Raw genomic sequence first — 22,346 nt, 5'->3', positions numbered from 1 at the left:
GCAAAGGATTGGTGACCATGACTTGGGTTTTAAAGCCAAGCTTTTATGCCAAGCAAGTCTAAAGCTACATATTTATTATCCTTTTGATCTCTTCATTTTGTCTTAAGAGTCTTGCTTCCACTTGGTATCATTTCCCTTCAACCTAAAACCTGTTAGCTTTTTTTGCAGTAACTGTCTGTTGGGAAAGAGTTCTCCCAGTGGTACTCTGTAATGTCTTTACCTTAATTTTTAAAGGAGGTTTTCAATGGATATTTAGCTTGCCAGCTTTTTACCCCCTAATTGTCCTTTCAGGACTTTAAAGATATGGTTCTAGTGTTCTCTGGTCTTCATGATTTCTGAGAGAATTTAGCCATCATCCTCACTATTGTTTCCCTGAAAGTGAAGATTTTTCACCATCTGGGTGCTTTTAAGATCTGTTCTTTGTCTTTGCCTTTTAGTACACTTTGACTCTGGTCAGGGCTTCCCAGGTGGCATAAGCAGTAAAGAATCTGCCTGGAGGAGATGCAAGAGATGCGGGTCAATCCCTGGGTCGGGAAGATCCCCTGGAGTAGGAAATGACAACCTGCTCCAGTATTCTTGCCTGGAAAATTTCATGGACAGTGGAGCCTGGTGGGCTGCAGTCCATGAGGCCACAAAGAGTTGGACATAACTGTCCAACAGTCCCACCCCAGCTCTTTTCTTTGGATTTATCCTGCTTGGAGTCCACTGAGATTCTTGAATCTGTAGGTTGGTATCACTAATCAACAGAAGAAATTTCTCAACCATTATTTCTTCAAATTTTTCCGGTGCTCCACTCTCTTCTCCTTGGACTTTTATTACATGTACAGGGTTTGGCTATTGTTATTATCTTGCAGAACTCAGATTCTGTCGCTTTTTAACTTCCTTCCCTCCCTCTATTTAGTTTAATTTTGGATCATTTCAATTGACTTGTCTACAAGCTTCACTAATTTTTTTTTTCTCTGCTGTGTCCAGTCAGCTAAGTTCACTGAATGATTCTTATATCTGTTATATATTTTCTAACATTTCTATAACTTCCAGTTCTCTGTGGATTTTGCCCATCTACTTGTGCAGTGTCCATTTTCTCCCCACTAGAGCCCTTAACATTTATTATTTATTATAGTTATGGAAAGTCACTGTCTGATAAGCCCAACATCCGGGCCATCTCTGGGTTTGCTTTTATTGACCATTTCTTTTTTCAATCCTAGCTCATATGTTCTTGCTTCTTTGAATGTATCTTAATTTTTGATATTAGACAAGACATGGACAGGGAAGTTAATAATATTTATTTCCAGAGAAGTGCATTTCAATTATTCAATAAGGCCTTCTGGTTAGGGGCCTGAGCTCATATAATCTGTGGGTGAGTTAGTTGTTCAGTTGTGTCTGACTCTTTGTGACCCCATGGACTATAAGCTACCAGGCTTTTCTGTCCATGGAATTCTCCAGGCAAGAATACTGGAGTGGGTTGCCATTCCCTTTTCCAGGGGATCTTCCTGACTCAGGGATTGAACCCGGGTCTCCTGCATTGCAGGCAGATGCTTTACCATCTACGCTACCATCTAATCTGTACCTGAGTTGAGTATGGCCTTTGTTTCAGGTTTGCTAGATTCAGGTTACTAGCTTCAAATGTTTAGAAAGAAGAGCTAGCACTTTTCCTTCAGCAGGGCATGGGACCCTACAGTTCTCTTGTTCTGTAGCCAAGTTACCCAGCTTGCTAAATCATGGGTGATCTCTCTCTGCTCTACGGGCTAGCTGCTAGCTTTTGGGGTCCATGGGAAGTTCTCTCTATGATTCTCAATCAGGGCCTCAGGAGGTCTCTCTGCAGCCTACCCTCAGGCTTTGGAAGCCTATGCAGTGCTCTCAGTGAGGGACTGTTGTCAGTACTCTGACATCCCTTAGCCATAGGAAGCTGGCAGCCAGTGCCTTGCACTGAATGAAACCTTCAGAAGTTTCTCTCAGCTCTCCTTGCCTGCTCCCAGGTCTTGGCTCAGCACCAGTGTGTATTCAGTGAAAGCCCATGGGAGAGTCGACAGGACTATGAAGATTTGATCTATGGATAAGGCTCCTTGGGATTCCAAGCTGTCGTGACAACCCATGTGATGCATTAATATAATGGGATACAACTAAAGTTGCCTTCAAGGAAATACTGCACAGACTCTTCCAGATAATAGGAGATAATAGGAGTAACAAGAGGGAAGACTTACTTTCTGAGAGTAGCTAAACTTTGATACTAAAGTCTGACATGGGAAAACAGGAAAGAAAACTCACATGCAAATCAAAGTGAGTAACATGTAAAAAGGATCATCCATCATCACCAAAGAGGGTTTATATACAAGATGAAGATATTTTAAAACATTATTTTTGTATTTATTTTTGGCTGTGCTGGGTCTTCCTTGCTGCATGAAGGCTTTCTCTAGTTGCGGCGAGCAGGGGCTACTCTTCTTGCAGTGCACGGACTTCTCATTGCAGTGGCTTCTCTTGTTGCAGAGCATGGACTCTAGAATGCATGGGTTTCAGCAGCTGTGGCTCCTGGGCTTAGTAGTTGTGGTTCCCGGACTCTCGAGCACAGGCTCAATAGTTGTGACACATGGGCTTAGTTGCTCTGCAGCATGTGGAATCTTCCCAGACTAGGAATCAAACCCATGTCTTCTGCATTGGCAGATGGATTCTTTCACATCCATCTGCCATCTTCCCATCCCATGAGCCACCAGGGAAGCCCAAAGATGCAGATTAACATTAGAAAAAGAATAAATGTAATTAATTAACAAATGAAATAAATCCTATAATTACCTCAACAGATCCAGAAAAATGTATTTGATAAAATTCATTTCCGCTTATGATTTAAAATTCCCAGGAATTGTGAATAGAAAATAAATTATTTGTAAACAACCCAGAAACCGTCCATAAATTTCAGATATAATGATGAGTCATTGGAAGCTCCCCTTTGAGTTCAAGAAAAGACATGAATGTTCATTACTACTTTTCAATTCAGCATTTTAGTAGTGCTCCTACGCAGAGCAATAAAGCAAGAGGAAGGCACAGAAGTTTGATGATTGGAAAGGAAGAAATTAAACTGGCATAATTCAGGTATGACATGGTTGTGTTTGTAGATCAAACAATGTAATTCACAAATAAAATATTAGAGTCAGTAAGAGAGTTTAGCAAGGTAGCTCCAAATAAAATCAGTATACAAATTCCAATTGTATTTCTGTAAAGCAGCAAATTCTTAAAATTATGATTTACAACAGCACCAAACAAAGTCAATTATCTATGAATACGTCAGACTAGGGATACACAAAACCTTTAGAGGAAAAAAAAATAAAAAATTTCAGAGACATTTATTGATTTAAATGGGCTTCCTTGGTGGCACAGTGGTAAAGAATCTGCCTGCCAGTACAGGACATGCAGGAGACTTGGGTTCAATTCCTGGGTTGGGAAGATCCCCTGGAGGAGAAAATAGCTACCTACTCCAGTATTCTTACCTGGAGAATTCCATGAACAGAGGAGCCTGGAGGACTCAGTCCATGGGGTCGCTTAAGAGTCAGATGTGACTTCATGACAAAACAACTTCGGGAGGTGCTTTCACACTACATGGTTATGTTCAGGATATGCTTACCAGGAATGACACAGAAATTTCACTCCTAGCTATACCCTGATACATACACAAGAAGGTTCACAGCAGCATTTTTTATAAAATTAACCCAAACTGGAGACAATTCAAACTGTCATCACTGGCAGACAGGATAAAGATATTGTGGGATTTTTTTATAAAGTACAATTTTTATAGCAATGAAATTGGATAAATTACAGCTGCACACAAAATAGATACATCTTATTTAAAAAATTAAGAGCAAGAGAAAATTTATCATCCCACTTAAGAAATTTGAAAACAAGCAAAACTAAACACATTATCTATGGATACATGCATGTATGATGATAATATAATGTAAAGCAGGAAATGATTAGCATAAAAGTCTGGATAAGTGGTATCCTCTCATGGATGGGAGGGGAGTTGGGAGTAGGAAAGACAGCACAGATGAGTCACTTCTGTGTTAGATAATTTCTATTTTTTGACCTGGGTGGTGGTTGTACTGGCACATGGTTTTAAACTATTTGTTAAACCATACATGTACATTTTAGACATAGGTAATATTTCACAATAAAAATACGTGTATGTGTGTGTGTGAGAGAGAGAGAGACTGACTGACTGATTCTTGGTTTGGTTTATGTGGCCCCAAGAAACTTACTGTTTACTGAAGCAGGCATTTTCCAGCAATAATAAAAATTTTTGCTGTCTTAGAAAATGCACTGAAGATGAGAAAAGAAACATCCAGCGTTCCCAGATAGCGCAGTGGTAAAGAATCCACCTTCCAAGCAGGAGATGCGGGTTCGACCCCTGGTCAGGAAGGAAATGAAGAAGAAAATGGCAACCCACTCCAGTATACTTGCCTGAAAAATCCCACGGACAGAGGAGCCTGGCAGACTACAGACCTTAGGGTTGCAAAGAGTCAGACATAACTTAGACATAACTACACAACAAAGAAACACTGAGTTATAGGAAAAGCAGCACGTAGTTCAAACATAGACAAGGGTTGAAATGCTAAAGAGCCTATGAACTTCAGCATTTCAGTTTCATTCAGTGCTATTCTTGCCCCTATGTGCTGAATTTTTCTAAGTTCATAGTGGCTTCTCAAATACCTGCCTCCCTGTTTTCTCTTAGAAGTTGTCAACTGGGGGAAAAAAAAAAAAAAGCACAACCTAAAAATTGAGTTATGTTTTATTCAGCAGATACCCTGAGGACTTCAAGCCTGGGAGACAGGACTCTCAGATCACTCAGTGAACACTCCGAGGAGGTGAGGAGACAGCCAGGATAGATAGCAGTTTTTGCAACAAAGACCAGGTAGTTGGAACTTCAAGAGATTACTGGTAACTAAAGAAAATCAGACAACTTAAGGTAAATAATTCAGCTCTTTTTTTTTTGTATGCTATGCTATGCTAAGTCACTTCGTGTCCAACTCTGTGCGACCCCATAGACAGCAGCCCACCAGGCTCCCCCGTCCCTGGGATTCTCCAGGCAAGAACACTGGAGTGGGCTGCCATTTCCTTCTCCAATGCATGAAAGTGAAAAGTGAAAGTGAAGTCGCTAGGATTTTCCAAGCAAGAGTACTGGAGTGGGGTGCCATTTTTTGTATGGGAAGATGCAAGAGTTTGGGCTCGCTGAAATCACTGCTTTGATCTGCACCTTAGCTAATGGGGCCAATATCCTATGCTTTCTCATCCTGAGTCTCCTTGGGATACGTTGTTGAGGTGGGGGACAGGGGGTGGCTGCAGCAGTTGACCACTAGATGGCAGGCATCCTTTTTCCAATTGAGTTCCCTCAGGGTTCATTGTCATTGGCTGTATTATGATGACTTGATGACTTCAATATCCTTTGTTCACTGATATGGCAGGCGACATTTTTTCCATGGACAAAGTAGATGAAATTAGAACAAAATAGTTTTATTTTTTCCCCAGCTGAAGCTCTCCTATTACAGGAGGTAGTGAATGAATCCTATGTCTTTGAAGCTATGAGTTTACAAAGTACAGTAGCAAAAAGGAGTAACAGGATAATTCTTGAGTTGTGTTTCTAGAAGTTGTTGTTGTTTAGTTGCTAAGTCATGTCCAATTCTTTGCCACCCTATGGACTATAGCCACCAGGCTCCTTTTTCCATGGAATTTTCCAGGCAAGAATACTAGAGTGGGTTGCCATTTCCGTGTCCAGGGGCTCTTCCCAACCCAGGGATGGAACCTGTGTCTCTTGTGTCGCTTGCATTGGCAGGCAGATTCTTTACCACTGAGCCACCAGGGAAACCCATTTTTAGAAGTTAGACGGTGCATATTTTTATTTCAGCAGCTCTCCACTGCTGTGGAAATACTACATTCTTGGTTTTGTTCTTCACACTTATAAAGATAAACTGTAATTTTGTAACTATATATTTAAAAAAACTGTAACTTTAAATAGCACTAAGAGTTCACTGTGAAACTTAACTCCCATGAAAACAAACAAAAATAAAACTAAAACTACCTTCAAACACATGAACACAATAAAACCCTCATCAAAATGACTTCCTGTAACTGGAACAAATATGACTCTACATTCTAAGAAAGTAAAAAAGATCTGTATGTTCTGTTGAAAATAATCACATTGAACATTTGAGTAAGAGGAAGTTAAGGGAACTACAAATCCTTTCAGGGGAGAATAAATAGCTAAGAGAGTTAATGAAGGGTAAGTTTATGCATTCAGGCCAGGATATTGCTAACTTAGAACAAGCTGTCTTCAAATGTTTAAAATAATCATCCTGGAAAAAATAAATTAAATCACTGTAATATGATTTAAATTACAGTAGTAGAGTAAAATTAGGCAATAACAAAATTATATATTATTTTAAGGCTAATTGAAAAAAATCTTTCCAGGATGATTGATTACAGTATGAAAATGACTTTTTAGGAAACAAATAATTTTCTCAAAGATTTTTATAAGACTGCTCCTTTCTCGGCTTGGAGAACACCAATGAGTTAAAGTCTGTTTGTTCTGGTGAAGGATTTTTTCCCCTTTTTTGCATCCCTACTATGCCAGGCTGGAACCTCCAGTTCTTTGCCACTGAGATGAGGAACTCAAATGAAGAGAACTGGAAGGAAAGGACCGTAAGGTAAACTTTACATGTTTGTGTACAGAACTCCAAGAACTTCAATCTGGATCCTAAGCTCTTAATAGCCACATAATTTAGAACAAGACACTCAAACTTTATAGGTCTGTTGCTTTGATCTGTAAGCTAGGGATAAAATTACTTATCTTGCCTACATCATTGGGTTGTTAAAAGGATTCAATAAATAATGTGCTATGAAAATACAAAGTTAAGGAGAGGATCATTATTACTTCAGGACAACTCCAGGCTGCCTGTTTCACCCCACTTTCTCAGCATCCTTTGTCCTGATCCAGCTCTGGTCTTGCTGTTGGAGGTCCAAGCTCTATCACTTGAGCCAGTCATAGGACAGCAGCAGTAGTAGTCTTGAAGCCACACTCCTTGGATGGGATTCAAACCTGCTGCACCTCAGATGAGACTTGAACTCACAATCCCTGGGCTTAAGAGAGCACTTGAACCAACAGTCTTCTGATTGAAACTGCATACCTGGTCTCAGGACTTACTGAGATTCTTTATGTTTCTGCAAAGAAAGAATTCATTCAGAGGCAAAGTGACAGGTAAGAAGTGCACTTAACACTATAGGATGCTTGTGAGAAATACAAGAGGGCAGGCAAGTGGGTAATGCACCAAGAGCTGAGTGGACTATAGTTTTATAATCAAGGGAAAGTGGAGAGGGTGAGAGTCTTTCATCATTTTTGGAGTCTTTCATCATTAATTCCTTCTTCCTCATTCTTGGAGTCTTTCATCATTAACTCCTCCTACACATTGGGCAAGGGAGTTTTTGACCCTGTTTGGCCCAACCAGGACTGTTTTGGGGCTCTAGAAATGAGCAAAAGGGCGGTAACATATACTAAAACATGATAAGTTATCTCAGGGTTCAGGTATAATGCCACCTTTGCCCTATGTTTCTGCTCTTAATACATGCAAAAGAAGCCTCTTCCCAAGGATCATTAGCATGCAGACTTCAATGGGCTAGATGTAAGTCTCATTCCATCATTGTTTTATTGTTTGGGGTCATGTCTCCTGCTTCTGCTGCATGATTTTGTTGCTAAGCAAACCTGCTTTCTTGAGTGATCATTATACAGATTCTCCCATACTTTTCTCTCTACTTGTGATTTCTTAGTGGGATTAACTATTTAATCACCCCCTTTGTCCATTTAATCTGTCCCTATCAGTCTGGACAATTGGAGATGAAGAAGCTGAACAGAGCAGTCCTAATAGCTAATAGCTAATAGCAGTCCTAATAGTTCCTTGTAGCTCAGACAATGAAGAATCCGCCTGCAGTGCAGGAGACCCAGGTTTGATCCCCGGGTCGAGAAGATCCTCTGGAGAAGGAAATGGCCCACTACATTATTCTTGCCTGGAGAATCCCATGGACAAAGGAACCTGGCAGGCTACAGTCCTTGGGGGGTCACAGAGTGTCGGACATGACTGAACAACTAACACTACACTACTGAATGACTCAGTTACCACCGGTTACCAGCTATGCTCTGTTAGATTCACAACCAGAAAGAACATTCCTGACAATTATTCTCTAATAGTAGAAATGTTTCTGAAGAATTTTTTTTTCTAGCTTGGAGTCCTCTCATTCTGATCTCTAAAAATGAAGACCTGGGATTTTTGTTATCAAGCGCAACTCTTCACTCTGGTAGAGAAGCCATCACCTTCTCTACCAGAAAGAGCTCCATCCTCATAGTTGAATCATGAAATGAGTAGGGGATGGTGGAATTTGGTCTACTGAGTATTGTTAGAGATAGGCAGCGCTGTTCAGGCCTACGAAATGGTGACATGTTACAAAATAAAATATATCCTCTAGTGGGTTGTGGAAGAGTGTCTAATGGCAGTGTTTTCTAGACTTTTCTGGGCAGAACACAAGCTTTGTATTGGTATTACAGGTAAAGAATTTATATGCCTAAATATATAATTACAGGGGTCAATTTAGAAAGGAATTTTCCCATTCATTATGAGAGTTCACAGGCCTAGGAAGGAATACATTAAGGTTCAGGAATGTTAATAGGTACTTGGGCATCAACAAAGTTGAAATCAAGACTAACCAGACTAACTTGCCTTACTGTTAAAACAAGATTTCTCAACAGTGGTGCTGTCCACATTTTGAACTGAATAATTCTTTGCTGTAGGTCTGTGTCCTGTGTATTGTAGGATGTTCAGCAGCATCCCTAGCCTCTGCTCATTAGATGCCAAAAGCATCTCCTACTTGTGACAACCAGAAATGCCTCCAGATATTGCAAAGTCCACTGGGAAGCAAAATCAATCCTGGTAGAACACCACTAGACCATTAATTTCACTTACTGCATAAAAATACTGTTTTTACTTCTGGAAGTTTTCTCTCCTAAAGTAATATACTTTACAAATAATCAGCAAATGTTAGTTCTCACTAATTTAACCAACAATGTTTATGACTTTCTCTCTCTGTAATTGCTCAGTCATGTCTGACTCTTTGTAACCCCAGGGACTGTAGCCCACCAGGCTCCTCTGTCTGTGAAATTCTCCAGGCAAGAATACTGGAATGGGTAGTCATTTCCTCCTTCAGGGGATCTTCCCAACCCAGGAATCAAACCCAGGTCTTTTGCAGGGCAGGCAGATTCTTTACTGTCTGAGCCACCTTTATGACTTTACAAGTTACAAAATACTTGTAAAAAATACTTCTACATACAATATTATGAGGTGAAAGAAGGAAAGGAGGTAATGTTTCCTGGGTATTTACTATGTGTCATTTGCTACAAATACATTTTGCTACAAATACATGTGCAATTTGCCATTGTTTCAAATACATTCATCTACTTCAGTTCAGTCAGTTCAGTTGCTCAGTCATGTCCGACTCTTTGCGACCCCATGAATCCCAGCACACCAGGCCTCCCTGTCCATCACCAACTCCCAGAGTTTACCCAAACTCATGTCCATCGAGTCGGTGATGCCCTCCAGCCATCTCATCTTCTGTCGTCCCCTTCTCCTCCTGCCCCCAATCCCTCCCAGCATCAGGGTCTTTTCCAATGAGCCAACTCTTCGCATGAAGTGGCCAAAGTATTGGAGTTTCAGCTTCAGCATCAGTCCTTCCAATGATCACCCAGGACTGATCTCCTTTAGGATGGACTGGTTGGATCTCCTTGCAGTCCAAGGGACTCTCAAGAGTTTTCTCCAACACCACAGTTCAAAGGCATCAATTCTTCGGTGCTCAGCCTTCTTCACAGTCCAACTCTCACATCCATACATGACCACTGGTAAAACCATAGCCTTGACTAGATGGACCTTTGTTGGCAAAGTAACGTCTCTGCTTTTGAATATGCTATCTAGGTTGGTCATAACTTTCCTTCCAAGGAGTAAGCGTCTTTTAATTTCATGGCTGCAATCACCAATCACCATCTACAGTGATTTGGGGGCCCCCCAAAATAAAGTCTGACACTGTTTCCACTGTTTCCCTATCTATTTCCCATGAAGTGACGGGACCAGATGCCATGATCTTCGTTTTCTGAATGTTGAACTTTAAGCCAACTTTTTCACTCTCCTCTTTCACTTTCGTCAAGAGGCTTTTTAGTTCCTCTTCACTTTCTGCCATAAGGGTGGTGTCATATGCATATCTGAGGTTATTGATATTTCTCCCAGCAATCTTGATTCCAGCTTGTGCTTCTTCCAGCCCAGCGTTTCTCATGATGTACTCTGCATATAAATTAAATAAGCAGGGTGACAATATACAGCCTTGACGTACTCCTTTTCCTATCTGGAACCAGTCTGTTGTTCCATGTCCAGTTCTAACTGTTGCTTCCTGACCTGCATATAGGTTTCTCAAGAGGCAGGTCAGGTGGTCTGGTATTCCCATCTCTTTCAGAATTTTCCACAGTTTATTGTGATCCACACAGTCAAAGGCTTTGGCATAGTCAATAAAGCAGAAATAAATGTTTTTCTGGAACTCTCTTGCTTTTTCGATGATCCAGATCTTGGATAATTTCTATAGGAGAGTTATTTCCCTACATTTGTAGATCAGGAAACAAGCTTACAGATGTTAATCTTTCCCTAGAACTCTAACTTAGCATCTTGACTTCAACTTTTACTTATCCCACATAACAGCTGCCAGTGAGACACTGATCTCTTATACTTGAGGGTGAAAATAGCAGTTATAATCCATGTGTTAGAATTAACTGTCACGTTAAGGGCTCACTTCATTTTTTTATGGTGGTGTCACATGGAGAAGGAAATGGCAACCCACTCCGGTGTTCTTGCCTGGAGAATCCCAGGGACAGAGAAACCTGGTGGGCTACCGTCTATGGGCTTGCACAGAGTCGGACACGACTGATGCGACTTAGCAGCAGCACACTTTTACAGCGTAAGAGTCTGGCCTCAAATCACCAAGTTGCCGGCATGTAGCACCCCACTCTAGTACTTTTGCCTAGAAAATCCCATGAAGGAAGGAGCCTGGTGGGCTGCAGTCCATGGGGTTGCTGGAGTCAGACATAACTGAGCGACTTCACTTTCACTTTTCACTTTCATGCATTGGAGAAGGAAATGGCAACCCACTCCAGTGTTCTTGCCTGGGGAATCCCAGGGACAGGGAAGCCTGGTGGGCTGCCGTCTATGGGGTCGCACAGAGTCGGACATGACTGAAGCGACTTAGCAGCAGCAGCATTAAAAGAAAATTCAATTCAGTGTCCTGCAACAGGCCAGTTAACCAAATCATCCCACACTCCCCCTGGATCAGTTTGTAACACTAGAGGGCAAGTGTAACTAGGGTAGCAGATGCTACTGGGGATTTGCAACAATGGAAGGGGTTTTCATTGCAGCCACATGAACAATTGAGCATTAAATACTAGATGCCTCTTTTCTCAAAATTCCTTTGGCTGATGCATCTCAGAGTTCATCCCATTCTTCCTGGTCATCCTTTCCCCGGTCTTCAATCTGCCATCACACAGGTTAATCAGTCCTGTCCCTTGGGTATCCCCTCGTATTCTCCGATTCTCCAGATCCTTTCACCTTTGGCTCTCTCCTAAATTAGATTTCCTTCATTTGCAGAGCAATTAGCTTTCCACTTCCTTTTCAGGTTGGGGGCCACCTTCCTGGTGGCTCAGATGGTAAAGAATCCGCCTGCAGTGCAGGATATCCAGGTTCGATCTCTGGGTTAGGAAGATCCTCTGGAGAAAGGAATGGCTTCCTACCTAGTATTCTTGCCTGGAGAGTCCCAGGAACAGAGAAGACTGGCAGGCTACAGTCCATAGGGTCGCAAAGAGTTGTACAAGATTGAGTGACTAATACTTTCACTTTTTTACTTTTCTGCATATTCAAAGGTGCATCTGTCACTCTGCCAAATGGAAACCCGTCTCCTCAGGAGCTCACCCTGTGCAGCTCTGAAGGACTCGCAGTCCTTGCACTGTCCGTGTGTCCTGTGTCCCCAAACCACCCCCATTTTCCTCCTCCCAAGCTCTGTGAGCCGAAGAGTTCAACACAGACATTTGTTTTCCCATCGATAAGAATTATCTAGCCACCCCCATGCACATAATGAAAGGAAGCAACGGTCATTTGGTTTTCATTTTTTTAAATACTTTGTTTTGAAGTATAAAATACAAACTGAAAACAGTGCACACTTTATACATATATATCCCAATTAATTTTTATAAACTGAACACACTTGTGTAATCAACACCTAAAACAAGAAACAGAACATCACAAGCTTTCCAGAACCTCTTTGTTCCCTCTACCAATTTTTGTAAATGACAGGGTTTGTATATGCCAGCATGTGCTTTCTATCCAAGAGCATTGCAGTGAGGAACTTGGTTTTATTGCTGTGTTGCATTTGATCAGAAGTTTACCATATGAAGCAGAAAGGTTCACATTATTTGCACACAAGTTACTGAGCATGTAGTGACTGTGTTAATATTGTGGTTTAGGGGTTCAAGAGGACAGAAAGACCTCCTAGGTCTTCTTCCTGGGGTCTCCTAGAGCCTCAGTCTTCCCTTGGTGGGGTTCTCTCCTAGTTACCCAAGAACTCCCCAATGTCTTTGAGTTCTATGAGTGTTATCTCTTCTGATAAGTGATTACGGCTCTTCCAGCAGAGCTCACACTAATTCCATGTGAAACTATTGCTCCCAGAATCACCACCACCACCACTTTACACTGTCTCAATGCACACGAGACCCTGAACTTGTAGAATTCTCTCCCCCACATGAATCTCATCCCTGGAAGCCTATGAGAATTATCTGAAGAATTACTACCCTCCCCCAGCTTCCTTTGTGGCCCAGCTGGTAAAGAATCCGCTTGCAATGCACAAGACCTGGGTTCGATCCCTGGGTTGGGAAGATCCCCTGGAGAAGGGAAAAGCTACCCATTCCAGTATTCTGGCCTGGAGAATTCCATGGACTGTATAGTCCATGGGGTCACAAAGAGCAACTATCATTTTTCCCAACCCCCAAAACAAAAATCATGGCCACCCCAAACCAATGATATCAGCATCTCTTGAGGGATAGGGTCCAGCATCAATAGTTTAAAAATTCCAGGTTTCTGGAGGGTTGGAAAGCATTGCAGCTTCTCTACTGGAGAAGTTGGAGCTCCCTTCCATTTCAGTTTGAGGCATCTCAGAAACTACACTAATGTTCTGAAGGTGACTAAACATGCAGACTAAACTTGATTCCCTAGCAACCTTTCAAACATAGGGTAGGGCATTTTTTTTTGAAAGCAAGGGTTTATTTAATACTTAAGTTATCAGAAATTGGCAAAATATCTCCATTATCTCCCTATGGAAGGATGAACTTAAAACTGTTTGCCTTGGGCCCAGTTTCAACGCTGGGGCTTAAAGGTAAATTTATCAAGTGGTATACACTTACTTCCAGCAAAAACATCTCTTTGATCATTCTGAGCAGATCACTCAATGTATTCTCCTAGCGTTCAACAGAGGAAAATATTAGGTTAAAAGGAACATGAAGGGCAACTGAAATGAGGGGAAAAAGAAAAGCAGCATGTAGAGACGAGGACAGAAAGAAAAGGTGGGATTTCCAATTCCTTTCTTTGAAACTTGTGAAGAAAGATGTAACAGGGGTCAGAGGTATTTGGGGCTAAGTTCTTATCTGTATATGAGCCCCAGGCCAGAGTGACAAATCACCTCTGAGATGCTTTCCCACCACTGCCCATCCTTCAGGTACTGCATCACTCAAGTGGTGGAGGCAGGATACAGTTCCAAGAACATCTTCTGGACCCAACATGTCCTATGGTAGAGAAAGCCTCCAGAGAAAGCAGGCGCATGATGACATCAACCGAAACAAGGACTGATTGTTTTCTGTGAATGATGTCCTCCATGACCCTGTCAGTGCTCACACCTCTCTCTGGATGCTCTGAGCTGAACTTCCGGGATGAGCTCTTTCCGGCCAGCCACCTGCAGCAAACCCAGTCTCCTCACTTCGCTGTCCCCCTCCCATCACCACTGACCGCTCACAAGCTACCAAAATGAAGCTGGTGAGTGACTGATACTTGTTGACAGTAAAATCGCCTTCAGAGACAAAAGAGAGCCACTTGTTTCCTGAATGGGTCAATTAAGGACTTTCTGGTTGACAAGTAAGGGAAACTCAAACTCACCCTGACTTGAGAGAAAAAAGACACACTAGCAAAATACCAGAAACACCAGAGCGAGAACGATAACTACAGTATTTGAAGTGAGCTACAGCTCATCTCACCACGTAGTTAAATCTCCAAAACATAACACTGAACATAACTGAACGTAAATATAACTTGATAGGGTCAAGATGAAGAACTGTCTATACAATTTGATAAAATTATACAGTTATAAAAAATATGTTAAAAAAAAGAAGCTTAAGGATAGATAGGTAGTAAAAAATATAATATCATGTGTGGGCATGAAGCCTGAATTTATGACAGAAACTGTCTCTGGGCTGAGAGGTGGGATCAGAGTATCTCAAATCTGTCTTTAATCCTTTATTTTTAAGACATCTAAAGTATGGATGCTTAACAGATTTGATTAAGCTGGCTTTCATCATACAATTCTCTACTCATATCTCTATGTTTAAAGTATTTCATGATTTTCTTTAAAAGGAGGAACTACTGGCTTACATGGCTTCCCTGAAAGGTCAGTTGGTAAAGAATCCATCTGCAATTGACCCTTGGTTGATTCCTGGGTCAGGAAGATCCACTAGAGAAGGGATAGGCTACCCACTCTAGTATTCTTGGGCTTCCCTGGTGGCTCAATGGTAAAGAATCCACCTGCAATGCAGGAGACCTGGGTTGGATCCCTGGGTTGGGAAGATCCCCTGGAGAAGGGAAAGGCTACCCACTCTAGTATTCTGGCCTGGAGAATGCCACAGACTGTATAGTCCATGGGGTTGCAAAGGATCGGACACGGACACCACTTAGTGACCTTCACTGGCTTATGTAACAGAAGTAATTGGCTCAATCATCTTGCTCAGGAGCTTTTTGTTTCCATATCTTGGTTCTGCTTTCTTCTTCTGGGTTCTATTTCTTATTCAAATTCCTTATTCCTTATTCAAGCTGCCAGTAGCTGCACCCCCATGTCCTAACCTTTCAGCATCTCTTGTAAAATGGATTTCTCTCTTCTGAAAATTTCAATAAGAGTCCTAGAATTTCATCCCACTGAATCGTGACTGGCCATGAACTGACTCACTTTGACTAGGGGAGTGAGCTGATTAGCTCAGCTTTGGTTGTGTGCCTCCTCCTAGAACTGGTGATTTGGAGATCAGCTTTTCCCAAATGACATTAAGGGAGGCACTTCATTAGAGTTTGGGCTTCCCTGGTGACTCGGTGGTAAAGAATCCATCTGCCAATGCAGGAGACGCAGGTTCAATCCCTGGATTGTAAAGATCTCCTGGAGAAGGAAATGGAAACCCACTCCAGTATTCTTGGCCTGGGAAATCCCTTGGACAGAGGAGCCTGGCAGGTTATAGTCCATGGGCTTGCAAAAGAGTCAGACATGAGTTAGCAACTAAACAACAACTTTCTGGAGGAAATTAGGAAAGTGCTAACAAGAAGAAGGGGAAATTGTTTAGGGGTAGTCAGAAACAGCATATGTCTACCACGATAAATCTGCCACAAAAAATTGCCTATATGTGTGCTATTAATATATCTATGATTATCTTAGGACAATGTGTCGTGCTCCTTCATCTCTAAGTGAAAGTGACTTACAGGAAAAGATAAATCAGTCTCACTTAGGGATATATTTATATGTGCAAACTCACAGATGAAGTGCCAGAAAATATAATTGAACAGAAATAGAGGAATAATTTACCAAAATCAGTTAACATTTACCATGGCATAGAATAATATAACAAAATCCATTATTGCATCACATTGATAAGCTATGGTGAATAATAAACAGTAGGTAAAACTCTATAGATAGTCCTATTAAAATTGTTTAGTTGCAAAGTCGTGTCCAACTGTTTGTGACCACATGGACTGTAGGCTGCCACACTCCTCTGTCCATGGGATTTCTCAAGCAAGAATACTGGAGTGCATTGCCAATTCCTTCTTCAGGGGATCTTTCCAACCTAGGGATCGAACCTGAGTGTCCTGCATTGGCAGGCGGATTCTTTACCACTGAGCCACCAGGAAAGCCCCCTATCAAAATGAGGAACTAGAAAAAGTAACCCACATTATTATCATTTTTTTTCTGAAATGCTACTCAGTGCATTAAGCACATATAAAAAGTATCATAGATAGAAGGTGGGAGAATTTTTATAGCAATAAAAGACCAAAACTAACAAAAGGGAACATATTCAGTCCAGTTTATCAACAAGGAGAACCTGATCTAAAGGACAAGGATACAAGCTTGTTTTGGCACGAGGACAGTGGGAGTACAGATACAGAGTCAGGTTGTTCTCAGAATTATCTCAGAACTAGAGAGGAAGAACAACCAGACTCAGTCTCCTGGAAATGGGGTTGGCGGGGAGGAAGCAGGAAGCAGGTCCAGCCAGCTGGCTAGATAGCCAGAAGACACTAACACCCTAGCATTGACAGTAGGGAAAGCCTGAGCCCTCAGGCCTTTCAGGTCAAAGAGAGTCAGGTTGGGGCCTAGTCCTGCCACGTTCTCTGTGTGTCAATGACTCTGGTGTACTAGAACTGTAGATAAACCTAACATAAGCATGCTCAAGTGAAAGCAAAGGGCAAGAGGTTTTGATGTGGTGCTGGGCTGGCAGCCTACTCCTAAATGGACGCTCCTTTGACAATATAACTGGACTGAGAAGTTTTCTTCTCGTGAGACGAGTTTGGACAATGTCCTCCATGTGTATCAAAAATGTGAATTACATATTATAAACTCAATCTATTTATGAAAGACATTCTGTTGAAGTTTGAGCTTTTGACAAAGGTGGTCCTCCTCTTACTCAATAGTGCTAGCCCTGTGAATAGAGAGCCAGAGATTCCAAACTCCAAAGGTCAAGGGATCCAGTTTCAGGTAAGAGGGAATAAGTATATTCTACCGTTTCCCTCCCACTGAATGAAGTTATAAAACTTGGAATGTATATTTGGAGCAGCTATTTGAGGACTCTGAAAAGTAAATAGTTCCTAGGTGCTGCAGTGGTAAAGAATCCACCTGTCGGTGCAGGAGATGCAAGAGACCCAGGTTTGATCCCTGAGTTGGGAAGATCCCGTGGAGTAGGAAATGGCAACCTGCTCCAGTATGCATGCCTAGAGAATCCCATGGACAGAGGAGGAGCCTGGCGGGCTGCAGTTCGAGGGTCACAGAGCCGGACATGACTGAGCACGTGACACACACGGCGTATGGCTTGGGGAAGACCTCAGGTCAAAGGGCCATGAAGTAAATATGTCAGCTCTCGCACCACTGAGGTAAACGTGAGTTCCTTCTCTGGACTTCATTTCTTCCCCTTCTCCCTGGATAGGAAGCAACAGCAACAGAAATGGATCCAGAATTGGAAACCGTAACTTGGTATTGGTCAATCAACCCTACAGCTTGGGTCTGACTTGCTATCTGGAATACAGCCATCTGCCCCCACCCCTACACCCCTATTACCCAGGTTTCTTTGAACTATTAAGTAGGAAAGAAATTAACATCTTTCTTATCTGAACTACTGTATTCTGAGGTCTCTTTATTATAGCAGCTTAGCCTGTACTCCCTATGGGCTTCCCTGATAACTCAGTTCATAAAGAATCCGCCTGCAATGCAGGAGACCCTGGTTCAATTCCTGGGTTGGGAAGATCTGCTGGAGAAGGGATAAGCTACCCACTCCAGTATCCTTGTGCTTCCCTTGTGGCTCAGCTGGTAAAGAATCCACCTGCAATGCAGGAGACTGGGGTTCAATCCCTGGGTTGGGAAGACCCCTGGAGAGGGGAAAGGCTACCCACTCCAGTATTCTGGCCTGGAGAATTCCATGGACTATAGAAGTTGGATACAACTGAGCAACTTTCACTTTCTTTCACTGTAGCCTGTACTCCAGCTTACATATTCCTAACATGATCAATGGATTCTTCAAGGAGTAGGTGCTTGTTATGTTTTGCTCTTCAACTCAGTCACCAAGATTAATAAAATGCTGAGTTGGAAGGGACGTAGGAGAGTTTACTGTAAGCTACTTGTTCTTTTGAGGCTAGGCTTAAGGACTGAAAAGCACAGTCTTGTGGCAGTAAGCCATTTTAAGACCCTGGAAACAACCCCTTAGTATTGGTTAAGATTCCTCCTTAACCTGCCCTTCTCTTCACCTATGCCAGTTCTCTGATCTACTCTGGTTGTCACCATTTCAGTGTCCTGCTCCCTCCCACCCACTCATGTGGCCTCTCAATGCCTTTGTACTTCACTTTCTCTTTTATTTCTTTGGCTGTGCTGTAACCCTCCTCTTCTAATACAGCGTTGATGTGCACTGTCCTTTTATTGATTAACTTCTGGGCTCGATACTGAGAATCTTTAAATCAGAAACTATAAATACTCTTTCTAGTGACCAGTCCCAACCTTAAGCCATCCAGGAGCCTACAGAGTATTGCCTCATTAGAACAAAAGACGTGCCTATTGCCTAGGAAATCCCACAGGGTTGGGTGACTCTCTGTAAGAGGCTCGTATTGGTCTCACCACTCAGGGAGTTACAAGCGGTTTAAGAGCTCTGTATCAGGAACTGTGGGTGGAGACCAAGCATGTATTTCTTATTATGTCACCTTCCCAAGTCTTTACTTTTACATGAGGAAACATGTCAGAAAGACTAAGTGACTTGTCAGTAGTTACAGAGTCAATGTGTAGCAAAGCCAGGACTAGAATTCAAGTATCTTCACAGGACAAGAGTTTGGCCACTCTGTAATTTTGCTTCCAGGTATATCCATACTAGTTTATCTCAATTTTAGATTCTCCTATTACATTGATTAAAAAGTCACAATTAAGTTTACATTAAAAAAACAAACTCACCTCTAATACTATATTCTCTGTTGAAATACTTTGCTAGCTTATCTTTAGTTGGCTTTTTGTACTCTGAGTTATTAGCCATGGGCACCATGGTTATCTTACTATTCAGTCTGAATTTTAACTATTCATTTAGTATGACTTCAAGAAAATCTACTGCCTGCCTTGAATCGTGGTCCATCTATTCTGCCCCATGTTCACATATCAGACAGCTCACACAGCATTTTGAACTGAAAATATTATCAACATGAAATATCTAAGAAGCTCTAGTCAGTGGTAAAAAATGAACATAATGCAAGTATCTGCATAGCCCAGAACTCATACCCATTGAATCAGTATTCTCCAAAGTCAAATTCTCTTCCTTTCTGGATTGTTGATGGTTAAAGGATGAAACTAGAAAATAACCAGAGGAGTTAGGACTTACCTTCCTATAATCAGGAACGGGTGAAATAAACTCTTCCAGTTCAGCTAAAGTGTGCACAGCGATGATGCTAATAGGCGTAATGGAGCCTATTAGGACAGCTGCACTCCGTTCTCAGCCCCCAGTCTTCTGACCCAAGGGAAACCACTTCAACCCTGTGAGGCTCTGTCTCTTTAATTGTAAAGTGGGATTATTAGGTGTTCAGTTCACAGTGAAGATGTAAAGAGACTGGCGTTATCAGTCAGGGTCCCAGCAAGGAACAATCCAGTTCAGATGTCTCAAGACACTATCATTAAGGGGGCTATTTACAGCATTGTGGTCAAGGGAGGGCAACCAGCAAAGGATAAACTCAGAGATGAACAGAGTAGGAAGTCTTCCCCACTCTAGACCTGAAGGGGAAGAGGCAGGAAATAGTGCTACCAGAGCCCAGACAGATCAGGGGCCATGGTGGGAGCCACATAGGAGGAACAAGTAACCAGACCTGGGAAGTCAGATGCTCCCCGTGGACTATGAGCCTGTTAGGAAAGCAGAAGCATCATTGGTAGGCTGCATTCTGTAGGAGAGTACCCCAATCTCACCAGATACCATCAGGATATAGTGCCTGCTGGCACTACAATGGAGCCTGCATTAGGCCCTTCCAGTCTTATCAGCCCAGCTGCTTCTGGGTGGTGGGCTATGGTGGCAACATGGGTGAAGTCCAAGAGTGCACATGAGCACACCTTTTGTTGAAGAATGAATCCCTGAGTAGGAAGTGATATTGTGTGTGTTGTAACAGATATAGGGTCAAATGAAAATGAGATGGTTGGATAGTATCATCGACTATTCAGTAGACATGAACTTGAGCAAACTCTGGGAGATGATGAAGGACAGGGAAGCCTGGCATGTTGCAGTCCACAGGGTTGCTAAGAGTCAGACATGACTGACTGAACAAGGGTCAAATGTAGAATTAAAACACAAGACCATCTTCCCAGGCTCAGGTATACTGTCCCGTGGGCCTTGAAACAGCACTGTCTGCATCAAATGACAAAGCCTCATCTGGCTCCTCCAGCTCTTGATCCTGACCTCTCGTCCTAAGGGCTGGAATCTCATCCAAGGGGCCAAAGGGGCAGGCCAGCTCCCCACTCCTCAGACTCTCCCTCTCACCCATCTCTCCCAAGACCCCAAGTGTTAGTTGATCAGTCATGTCCAACTCTTTGCGACTCCATGGACTGAAGGGCACCAGGATCCTCTGTCCATGGAATTCTCCAGGCCAGAATATTGGAGTGGGTTGCTGTTCCCTTCTCCAGGGGTTCTTCCCAACTCAGGGATCGAACTCAAGTCTTCTGCACTGCAGGCAGATTCTTTCACAACTGAGCCACCAAGGAAGCCCCCAAGTCCCCAGGACCTTATCAATACAACTAACAAAGGAACAATCTCCTCCTTCACTGCAAACCAAAGTTCCCGTGCACAACAATGGAGGTAGGAAGATACCCGGAAGGTAGGGTGTTGTTCTGGAACCTCTGCTTAGCCAGGGGCCAATGGAGTTTATGGGGAGGGGAGGGGAGGAATGCTGTAGGACTCTTTCTCACCAGTAGCACCTGAGCTGTAGCCACAAAGGCCTCTCATACTTGGGTAGGAGCACCCCTGGACAAGCTGTGACTCACAGTGCTCATGCTGCCACCTGTTCAGAGCATGTGAATTCTGCAAGCAGCATTTCTAAGTCTTCTCTTCCCTGATGCTGAGAGGAACAGAAAAAGAGGCAGAAGAGGCAATGGTCCAAATTTGATCATTTTTTCCCCTTTGCTGACCTGGCCCCTTCTGAACCTGCTGCTGCTGTGGGAATGTTTGCAGACAGCACAGATTTAGGGCGCCCTCCCGTCACACTTCTAAGTCGTTTCATAATTACAATCCCTTCCTCCAAACTAGGCTTGCTCATGCTGCTGCTATGCTGCTAAGTCACTTCAGTCGTGTCCGACTCTGTGTGACCCCATAGACGGCAGCCCACCAGGCTCTCCTGCCCCTGGGATTCTCCAGGCAAGAACACTGGAGTGGGTTGCCATTTCCTTCTCCAATGAATGAAAGTGAAAAGTGAAAGTGAAGTTGCTCAGTCGTGTCCCACTCTTAGCGACCCCATGGACTGCAGCCTACCAGGCTCCTCCACCCATGCGATTTTCCAGGCAAGAGTACTGGAGTGGGGTGCCATTGCCTTCTCCGAGGCTTGCTCATAGGTCATCCCAAACTTTAAGTCTTAAAAATGTTCTCTTATGACTATGAGCTTCCTTGATGGTTCAGGCAGTGAAGACTCCGCCTGCAATGCAGGAGACTTCGGTTAGATTCCTGGGTGGGAAGAATCCTCTGGAAAAGGGATAGGCTACCCACTTCAGTATTCTTGGGATTTCCTGATGTTTAGACGGTGTAGTAAAAAAAAAAAAAAAAAAATCCGCCTGCAATGTGGGAGACCTGGGTTCGATCCCTGGGTGGGGAAGATCCGCTGGAGGGAGGAGGGCACGACAACCCACTCCAGTATTCTTCCCTGGAGAATCCCCACGGACAGAGGAGCCTGGCGGGCTACAGTCCACGGGGTCGCAAAGAGTCGGACACGACTGAGCGACTAAGCACACAGCATACACGGTGGTTGGAACTAAAATTAAGATAATCATGCCTTCACGCACAAAACTTCCCACTGCAGTGCAGCTGTTCTGAGAAGCTACTGAAATAAAAGAGCACTATACGCCCCTAACTCACACCTCTTCCAAGCACCAGGAAAGGACGGTTACGTTAACTGGAGGCAGGAGAAATACTCTTCAGAATTGCGTGAAACCGAACCAGGGCTCTCTTCCTCTGCGCTTGCGCAGGAGAAGACGGTCCCTCCCCGGAAGGAAGCCCGGTCCTCCGGGTTTTACGC

At 43.0% G+C, this 22,346-nt stretch overlaps 1 long non-coding RNA gene across 1 annotated transcript; it reads right to left on the bottom strand.

Moving 5' to 3' along the window:
* Window positions 1–1,267: 1,267 nt before the first annotated feature.
* On the bottom strand, window positions 1,268–22,274 carry LOC133259154 (uncharacterized). The gene is made up of 2 exons (XR_009740295.1): window positions 19,466–22,274; window positions 1,268–17,534 (listed from the first exon to the last, which is right to left on the bottom strand). It is a non-coding gene; the product is annotated as an uncharacterized LOC133259154 (long non-coding RNA).
* Between the last annotated feature and the right edge of the window lie 72 nt (window positions 22,275–22,346).

The sequence above is a fragment of the Bos javanicus genome, chromosome 13 (assembly GCF_032452875.1).
Source record: "Bos javanicus breed banteng chromosome 13, ARS-OSU_banteng_1.0, whole genome shotgun sequence".
In the NCBI taxonomy this organism is placed as follows: Eukaryota; Metazoa; Chordata; class Mammalia; order Artiodactyla; family Bovidae; genus Bos; species Bos javanicus.
Note: the sequence above shows the minus strand (reverse complement) of the source record. Positions and strands in the feature narration are given on the sequence as shown.